This window comes from Phalaenopsis equestris, unplaced genomic scaffold, assembly GCF_001263595.1.
Source record: "Phalaenopsis equestris unplaced genomic scaffold, ASM126359v1 Scaffold000600, whole genome shotgun sequence".
Taxonomy (NCBI): domain Eukaryota; kingdom Viridiplantae; phylum Streptophyta; class Magnoliopsida; order Asparagales; family Orchidaceae; genus Phalaenopsis; species Phalaenopsis equestris.
In genome coordinates this window covers 2683105-2693030 of record NW_018165040.1, presented here as the reverse complement: position 1 = coordinate 2693030, position 9926 = coordinate 2683105, and the positions used below count along the sequence as shown (strand labels likewise).

General features: G+C 36.2%; 1 protein-coding gene across 2 annotated transcripts in view; it reads left to right on the top strand.

Annotated features, from left to right (window-relative positions):
- Nucleotides 1-1338: 1338 nt before the first annotated feature.
- Nucleotides 1339-9926, top strand: part of LOC110029642 — a 71147-nt gene continuing 62559 nt past the window's right edge. Inside the window, exon 1 of one of the 2 annotated variants that reach the window (XM_020732025.1) lies at nucleotides 1339-1631. The gene's annotated coding sequence lies outside the window, so the exon portion shown is untranslated. The other variant, XM_020732026.1, reaches the window with a different exon arrangement.

Sequence of the window (9926 nt, the reverse complement as noted above, 5' to 3'; positions counted from 1 at the left end):
ATCAATTTTGGGTATTTTGGCAAAATTTGGGAATTTTAGCCAAATTTGGGTCCCAAGGGCAGTTAGGTAATTTAGAGGTGCCTAGGGGAAAAGACCAAGTTAGGCATTTCACATAGAATTGGATAGATATTCATTCTAAATGAACCATGGGTTAATGTATTGTGAAGATATGGTGTACCCTAGTTCCAAGTCAACACCCAGGGTCAATCCTAAAGCCAAGTAATCCTATAGGGACTCTTCTTGAATTCTCTTATAATGATCTTATCTACTAAATGCTAGAGGTTAGGATCAATATGTGGAATTTCAAGTTGAGTAAAAAGAAAAGTTTTGAATTTCTAATGGTGGGGGTACCTTTTCTAATTTTCTAAGACTAGTCAATAGAAAAGTCCTATGGCTAAACCTAGACTACTAAAGAAGTTTCTAGACCTCAACCAAAAGTAAGGTCAACACACACACCTCCCTACTCCCAGCCACCAATCTCAGTCCTCTAGCCCTCTGTTTCTTGCTCAACCTCTTCATCTCCATCAAATTCATATCTCACCTCCACTTGCCATCCAATCACCGAATTTTCCCATCACGACCGATCTTCATCTGTCGTCTTGCTCCACATTGATAGCAGATTTGTGTTATGTTGAGTTTTACTCCAGTTTTAAGAGTCTTTTTTTTTGTAACTCATTTTAATTTCAACAACAAAAATATTCTTCTGTTGGGTTTTGGGTTAACTCCGATATCAATAATGGACCTCATTGAACACTCACTTGACACAAGAAGGGAAGGAGCAAACTACCTTTAATGGCCAAGCTTCTATATGTGATGAATTCGAAGATGGAGAGATTAGTGGTGGTGAGATTGAAGACGACAATGTAAGAGGTGGCGAGGCGGTATGTGGCAAGTTGAAGGCAATGAGACGAGAAACTGTGGGTTAGGAGACGGTGAGGTTAGGGGCTGTGATGTTGAATGTAGTCAGATCATGGGCTTGAGCGAGGATTTGATGGAATGGTCAGGTTGGGTGTTTTTTTTCATCTTATTTTGTGTTTTGAGTGCTATATACATAAATAGTAAAGTTTAAGCATTAAATATATCAAGTGATGTATATATAAAAATTAAGCATGGGTATAATACAACATTTACGGGACATTTAGGCATACAAAGTTCATATATATGTCAGACATACGAAAATTAATGTCTTATTCTGATGCATTTACTTTTCTCACATCAAAATTTTTCTTTTTACATTCTAAACATCCAAATATGAAAAGATGAATTATATTATTTCCACTTCTCATAACTAATGAATCATGTTTTAGATGTAAAAATTTAAAATTTGGTGCGAGATAAGTAAATGAGCACGAATTGGCTGCTATGCATGTAAATGTTTTAGATATATTGAGTAGAGCCATGTGGAATGATGCAAAATTTCTGTTTTCTATGCGAGTGGAGTTCGTCCCGAAAGCCTCCTAATCTCCGAATTCCGAAGCTTCCGAACTGTCGCCATTGCTTCGCCCCCAAAATATTGGAAATCCATAAGTGCTGAGCCCTGAAACCCTAATTGCCGAGAACTATCATTTTCTCTGCCGACCTGCCTCCGAAGATCTCGAATTTTCCGAGCCTTCTCTATTCGAATTTGTGAGGTAAGCATAGCTGAATTGGTTGTCGGTTGTGTCGAATCTGGAGTTGGGTTTTATTGAAGAAGAGCCACAATTTTCTTTGCTACCCACGCCTTTTCTATGTTTTACTATTTGGAGTTGATTAAGGTTAGCGACGTGCCTAACTCTGCAGCGAACGAATTTCGGTAAGATGAATTTTCTGAACGAAATTATTAGAGTATTTGCAAGAAGAAACTATTATAGAAATACTAATTTTATTTAGAAAAAAGTAGAACCACTTACATCCAACGAACTTTTAGTAAAATCACTGTTGTCTTCTAGTTTGTTTTGTGCTTGTTCAGGGAGACTTTTGAAAAGCTTTTGAGTGATTGAAGATTCTCATTTCTTTTGAACTATAATTAATTTAAGTAGTAGATGATTTCGCTGACCGAGATGATTTGAAAGAATAAGCTAAGAGAGTTTGGATGAGCTTTTAATTTTTAATTTGGCCTTGTCGGGAAGAGCAGACACCACTTTTTATTTTTGTTTTGATTTTTTTTAGGATTGACCGAAATTAATTTATAAATAGCACACTGTTCCTGTGTGTTTACGTATTTCTCAACTAAACTTTCAAATTTAAACACATAGCACTTAAATCTATATGTCACATAAAAAATAGCAATGTTATCACTTTTTAAACATCTTTTAATGCATAGATTTAAATTATAAAAGTGCTATGTATGTACATATGAAATTTTAGGCGTGAGATGTGTAAATACATAAGAATTGTGTGTTTCTTATGTAAATTTCACTTAGGGTGGGTCAATTTTGGGCAGCTGTAGCTTATTAATAAGATGTTGATAAACAACTGATCCAGATAAGCTTCTGAGCAGTAACTAATTCAGATAAGCTGGTTAACTGTTTGATTTGTGTTGTTGGAAAACAACTGTTTTGTAGCTGTTTCTGAATAAATGATCATTTTGCACCTGTACAGTAATGCTATTTGCAACAAAATTGTCATAGCAATATATTTGATACTTGAGAAGCAAAAACTACTCCAAAATATTATAAAAGATAAGATACACACCTCATTTAACAGTGAGTATCAATATTCTTTAAAAAAAATTAAAATTATAATTAAAAATCTGATAATACTAATTTTAAAATGCAGACGAAGTATGTGCCTGATGTGACGTCAGTAGGGAAGTCTGTAGTCTACAGTGACATAGCACTCGTTGGGAGGCCTCTAAAATCCTAGAGCTCATCTTCCGTGAATGATTCAAAAGACAATCCATTAATCATAACACAAACATAAATTGATAAAAACAATAATCAATTACAGTTTTGTTTGTGCGTGAAGTCTTAGAGAACTAAGTATACCAATCCCACCGAACCTGTCACAATAAGAAGACAACAAACTTTATAAAATAAGAATTCTCAGTTCCCTTTAGCTGACTTAATACCAAACTCGTGTGTGTCACATATGCATATCACCAAAAAAGATCATCCAGAAGTACCTCAAAAACCCCGACATCAGAAATAAGAGAACTTAGTTGACTTTATTAGGATTTCATATGTGATATCAACCAATAGCGGCTAACAGACAATTCATGAGAACCTATAAGGTCAAACGTCTCATCATGAACCTCACAAATAAAAAACAAGAAGAATAAAAAAAGAAGAAAAAAAAATTACAAACAACATAAAAATTATAATATTAAAATATCAATAATCAATGGAACATAAAATAAACATAGACTTTATAAATTGACAAAAGTAGTAATCAATTATGGTTTGGTGCCGGTGCGAGGTCTCAGAGAACTAAATATATCAACATCGCCGAACCTGTCATAACAAGAAGACTACAAACCTTATAAAACATGGGTTCTTGATTGCCTTTAGTTCACTTAATACCACCACCACCACAACCACCATCCAACCCCCACCACAGCCACCACCCAACCCCCACCACAACCACCAACCAACCCCCACTCAACCACCACCCAACACCGATCATAACCATCATCGAACCTGTCACAACAAGAAGACATCAAACCTTAAAAAATAGGGGTTTTGGTTGCCTTTAGCTCACTTAATACCACCACCACAACCATCATCCAACACCCACCACAACCATTAATCAACCCCCACCACACCACAACCACCATCCTGCCCCCACCATAGCCACAATCCAACACCCACCACAATCACCAACCTCCACCACCACCACCATCCAACACCCACCACAACCACCATCCAACACCCAACACAACCACCAATCTACCCCCACCACAGCCACCATCATAACCCCCACCACGCCACCACCCAACCCCGCCGCAGCCACCACCCATCCCCCACCATATATCCACAAACTTCCCACATTCATAGATGAAACAAAAAAAAAAAAATCTTATGCAATTTTGAGATGATGCGATTACAAATAGCCTAGTCGAAACAAAGCTATGAACAAATGAAGCACCCTATCTCATCTATTTTTTAAAATTACTATTCAAACATCAAAGGAAGTGAAGAAACCCCAACCCATATTTGCATTTGGAGCAATTACATATGGGGCGCCCAAAACATTGCTATGTGCAAGTGAAGCATGCTCTTTCCTCCAAACTTCAGTTTCACAGTTGAAACATAAACAAAAATGGCTGTCATTTTGAGATGAGGCTCACAGTAAGTCCGAACTACTCAATGCTTAACCTTCACATACAAATGAAACACTAAATTCACTTGCCACTTTTCAAACTAGAAGTAGCAAGACTATCGATTTTTCGAACATGATACAAATGAACCACCCGATTTAATCCTTTTTTCACACAGGATACCTTAAATAATGGCATGCAAAATTCAATCAACCGAGTTCATCCATTTTTCAAACAGGGCTCCCTAAATGTCGCAAACTACCATTGAAGCAACATCTAGAACCTTTCATCCAATATCCAAAATATTTCACATTTTTTTTTTGTTGCAAGATCCAAATCCAAAATCAATAAGACCGCAAATGAGAAATCATAAATCACAAATCACCAATTTGACAAAAATCTCACAACAAATTGCAAAAAATGAGAGTAAAAAATCGCATAAGGAAAGCCAATCTATCGACAACCGCATGAATTTACTTATAGAGCACAATAACCAGAGCTTCGAGTGAGAAGGGAGAGGAGAAAGGCAATGCTAAGGGCGAGAGAGATGCGGGTGAGGTAGAGAAGCGCAACCTTCGCGAGATCGATCACACCTAGGGCAAGCGAGAGTCGAGAGAGCGTTTGGGGGCAGCGGGGTATTAGTTCCCTTAAGGAATGCGGGCCGCAAGGTCGATCCCACGACTGCGTTTAATCTGAAATTCGATTCGATTATGATTGAATTATTAGAATAATCCCTCGCGACACCAACCAAATGGGACGAGCGACATTTTTAAAACGCGCCGCAGACATTAAGCTGCCCCTAACACACACTTATAAATAGTAGAATTTTGCGAGTTAACGAGCTTGAGCAGATTTGCAGCGGGTAGAGAGCACCACTGACTATTGGCTTCTGCATATATCTTCAAACACTGTTTTTTGTTCTATGGGAATTTTACAAAACTCCCTATTATTTGAACGATTTGTAAAAATAAAAATTTGTTTAAAAAATTTACAAGAAAGAATAATAAATTGATTTTAAGTTGTCTTGAACCCTGAAAGTGTTTTTTTTATGAAATCCTTATAAAATAGATTCATTGTGATTTGTTGCAGTGTACAGTTTTTTGTAGATGACATACTTATAATTAGAGACACATGAAAATAAGTGAAAAATTAGAATAGTAGAGAAATCAGAAGATGAAAGATTTGAGTTAGTAGAACAAAAATTAAGTATATGATATGTAGATTTAGGGCCCGTTTGGGACAGCTTATAATTGCGGACGGCGTTTTGTAAATGCTAGTATAGCGTTTGTTTCGCGCGTTTCATTAGCTTATCTCAAAACACCGTTTTCTAATTCTTAAAGACGCTGCCCGCGGGATGACTCTCACCGGCCGCGTTTCGTTCGCTTTTATTACTTCTGTGCCCTCGCTCTCGATCGCGTGTCCCGTGCCCTCCTTCGGTTCTTTCCTCTTCGGTTCTTTCCTCTTCGCTCGCATCCTCCGTCTGGCGGTGGGCACGTATGTAGCCGCGCGTCTCTTGAAGTCCCCAGGAAGCTTCTCCACTCTTCCGAGAGAGCTCCTTGCGTGCTTGGGTTATCCACCTTCCTATGAACTCCCTTCTTCTCCCTCCCACCCTGGCTATTCTAAGCCCATAGAGATGAGGAAGAGGAGAATAGGGTAAGGGTGGAGGGGACCAGGAGCGTGCTCCACGGGATCGAGGAGTCCACCACGGTCGCAATCAAGGAGCTCCTCGCTAGTGGGATCCCTAGAGGCATTGCCAAGACTGCCGTTGCTCCGTTAGAGTGTGTCAAGATCCTGTCTTAGGTACCATGAGAGATTGTTACAATCTTTTTCCTTTAGGTTTTGAAGTCATCGATTAATCACAGGTTGGTGAGATGGGAAATTAAGTTGCAATCCGGGGGAGCGAGAAGGTTGTTTGGGATGATTGTGAGTTTTGAGAATTCAGATAAGTGTTGGATCTATGGTTTATGATTTGATAGGTTTTCTGATGATTAGAATTTCATTTTCATCATTCTCATCTTCTGTTGATGTTTTGGGTTCTCTTTTTTTCTAGTTTCTATGTTTTGAACTTGGAAGATGAATGGTGATTTTTGAGATATTCAGACACTATTTACTTACATTTAGCAGCTAGGATAAATTTTATATTTGTCTCTTAATTTTTGATCCAGGGGACATTGGACTTAAGTTTGCATTCTTTGCTTCTTGAACTTGATCTTGAATTCCTTTTGTACATATACCATTACCAAATCATACATTGATGCCTTAATAACTTAGTATTATTGTCGCTTTCTATGCAATTATTAAATCAAGGGTTGCCACTATCACCGATTGCCTACTGGCATTGTTGGCGCCTTTCCAAACTCAAGCCAGCGGTCTCGTGTGACAATGTTTGGTAGTATTAATGGCATAAGGTCCTATGGAATGATGTAATTTGGTCATGCAGCTTCAAGTTTATGGTTTGATATTGATGTACTGCAAGGAAAATGAAACCATAAACAAATTCAGGGGACTCAAAGGTAAAGAAGTATTGACCTAAATTACAGAAACCTAGATGTAATTGACCTAATCTGTTCATGCTTATAATGCAAGAGGTACTTGAAGCCTAGTTAAAATCTGGTTCTTCCTCAGTTTGTTATTGCTTGTGCATTTCTTTTAAACTTGGATTAGTTCTATTTGTATTTTTAGTTTTCATCGAGGTTCTCTGTTGTTTTAAATCTCAAGTGCTAGATGCATAATGGTAGACAAGTGTTTGCTTGACAAAAATGTATTACAAAAATGTATGACACTATAGCCATATTAATTCTCACCTAATCATTATTTTAATTGTTGCTACTTCTGAAAGAGCCCTGCTTTGGTTGTTTCGCTAAGCCAAATTCGATCATTAAGGCTATTATTTTATCGCATCTGGGACACTTGAAGTTGGATCATCTGTTTTTTTAATTACTATGGGATTGACAATTATATTCGATTCAAATGATTTGGTTTTTTCAAAACGAACAAACTAAACAGCTAAACAACTTATCCAAAACATGGGCAAAATGATCATTTATCCAGAATCAACTGTTTTCCAAACGCACAAACCAAACAGTCAGACAATTTATCCGGATCAGCTGCTGAGCAACAATTTATCAGGATAAACTGGATAAGCTGCAACTGCCCCAAACAGACCCTTAATGTGCATGATATTAAGATTTATTAATTAATGTTATTAGAGGATAAATTGATACTGTGGTGTGGTAGTTTTGAGCTTTCGAACATATTATAGATGACAATGATGATATAGCCTTGACAATAAGAAATGAAAATGCATTACGAGTTTTATGCATTAAGGGGGTTATAATCCAACGCTTGGAGGTAAATCTAATAAAAAAAGACAATTAGATTAATAATGTTGTATGGATTCAAGTGAATAATAAGTCGTTGATATCTAAGTTTATTATAAAAAAGAATGTTGAGATAGATGTATTGCATAATTAGGAAGGATAAGCTAATCAATGATTAGATGGGCTAAAGTCAATTTAAATTAAGGAATAGTGGGCTCCTTTATTTTTTTCTTAAATGTGTTGGGAAGTTATTTTTTTGGAAAGCCATGTTTTCAAGTAATTATAAAACAATAGCAGTTTATGAAAGAAAATTGAGGATTCTCAAAAGTGATGCAGCGAAACAAACTTTCGGACTTTCTGTAGAATGGAAAGCTGTGTATAAACAACGGAGCCTTCAAATATACTTAGATGGTTTGGGCATGTACAATAGATGAGTGGAGGAAAACACACCCATTAAAGGGGTCTAAAATGCAACCAATAGATCAATTTTAGGTGATTGGGTAAGAGAAGAGATGGGCGTATTGTCAACGTGTTGGAAGCTGTTTAAAATGGTTCATGATGATTAGATTTAACATCTTAGGCAACACTTAGTATGAGTGAATGAAGAATGAGTATTCATAAAGAGTAAAGATGATGACGATGATATGAATTCTTGGTATAGTACAGGAGATAATTTTGAAGTTTTGGTATGAAATTTTTTTAACTTTCATGAGAAACTAAGTTAGTATTGGTAGTGTTACAAGTTATATTATGAAATAACTTATTTATGTTAGAAGCTATGAGGGTTAGATTTATTTTTTTGGATTGGATTTATTTCCTTTCTTATTTTAGATTTATTTCTCTGGATTGGATTTATTTTATTTCTTATTTTAGGCTTTCATATTTTATGTCGTTTCTTTTATCTCTAAGTAATTGTTATGCATTTATTAATTGGAGAAAGAGGTGTTATATCTTTCCTTCATGTTATTTTCTTTTTCTTGTCTTTCCTATTATAGGATTTATGTAAGGGTATTTATATCCTATTTTCATATTAATAATATAATTCCATTGAATTCTCAAAATGTAAATGGTATCAAAGTCTTGAAACAAACCCTAGTGTTTCCTGCCGTCGAAAATTTCCTATTCCCTGCAGCTAGCAATCTTTGGCGTGCTTCAGGGCCTTCCTCCTATTTTTTAGTTTTCTACCAGAAACTTCCTCTCGCTGTAGGCCATGCCGCTGGAATTTCCTCCTGCAGCCTTTCTCGTCGCCATAATTCCCTCTTGTAGCTTTTCTCATCACCAGAATTCCCTCTCGTAGCCTTTCCCGCCGCCGGAACTTCCTTCTGCAGCCTTTCTTGCCGTCAGCTCCTCCCCCTGCAGTTTTTTTAGTCGTCGGTTGATGCGCTCCTGGTGTATCGTGTTTTTCTGCGTGTTTTATGTCAATTTAAATCCCCAGTAACAGTGCCTCCCCAGGTCAATTTAAATCCCCAGTAACAGTGCCAAAAACTTGACCCGTCCCAAACTTACGCAGTAATTTAGCTTAAAAAAATATGGCCAAAATATTGACCAAATTTATATTAAGTATTTAATATGTAAAATCGAAATGTTATATAAAATATATAAAATAGTTCACACACTAGGGGTTCTACGCAAGTGCACGTATCGCTTTAAGTAATATATGATTTTTTTTTAAAATCCCAATATCGATCCCATAGAGAAGCGCAGTAAGAAATCCCTTAGGCTAATTCCCTTAGGCTAATTCTAGTATATTATAAAGTCTTAGTTTGGAAGATGAAAATTCTTATGATAATAACATAAATCACAATATTCAAACTATAAAAATTAAAGTAAGAAAGACAAGTTAAAATATGTTTAATGAATGCTAATAGAAATGTAACTAAAAGAACTAAGTTTACTAAACTAATTTCTAAACTTCAAAGTTAAATTTACTAAGACTAAACAAAGTTTTGTGACGAATGGTTCAAATTTAAGAAAATATCATTCTTCTTTATAATGAGTACATGGTTAGTGAAGTAATTAAAATCATTTAAATTTATATATAAAATTGTATTGTGCCAAATGCGAGCAATCTTATTCTTTACCCTCTTTCAAGTGTATAAAAAATATTAAATAATCCAGAGTTTGGTCCCTAATTCTGTGTTTAGGTTGGGAGGATACCGACTGCCACTCCAGATCTCCCACTACTCTTTCACCTGAGGGCTAACAATCTCGCATTAGTTTCCAATCAACTGTATCAAATTGAGGATTTAAATATGTCACATTGAAATCTCTAATGCTGCATCCATCAAAGTAGATTTTCCCATTTATTTGCACTTAACCCTATAGATGACATTCTCTCCCATGAAATCTAATATGACTCTCACAATGTT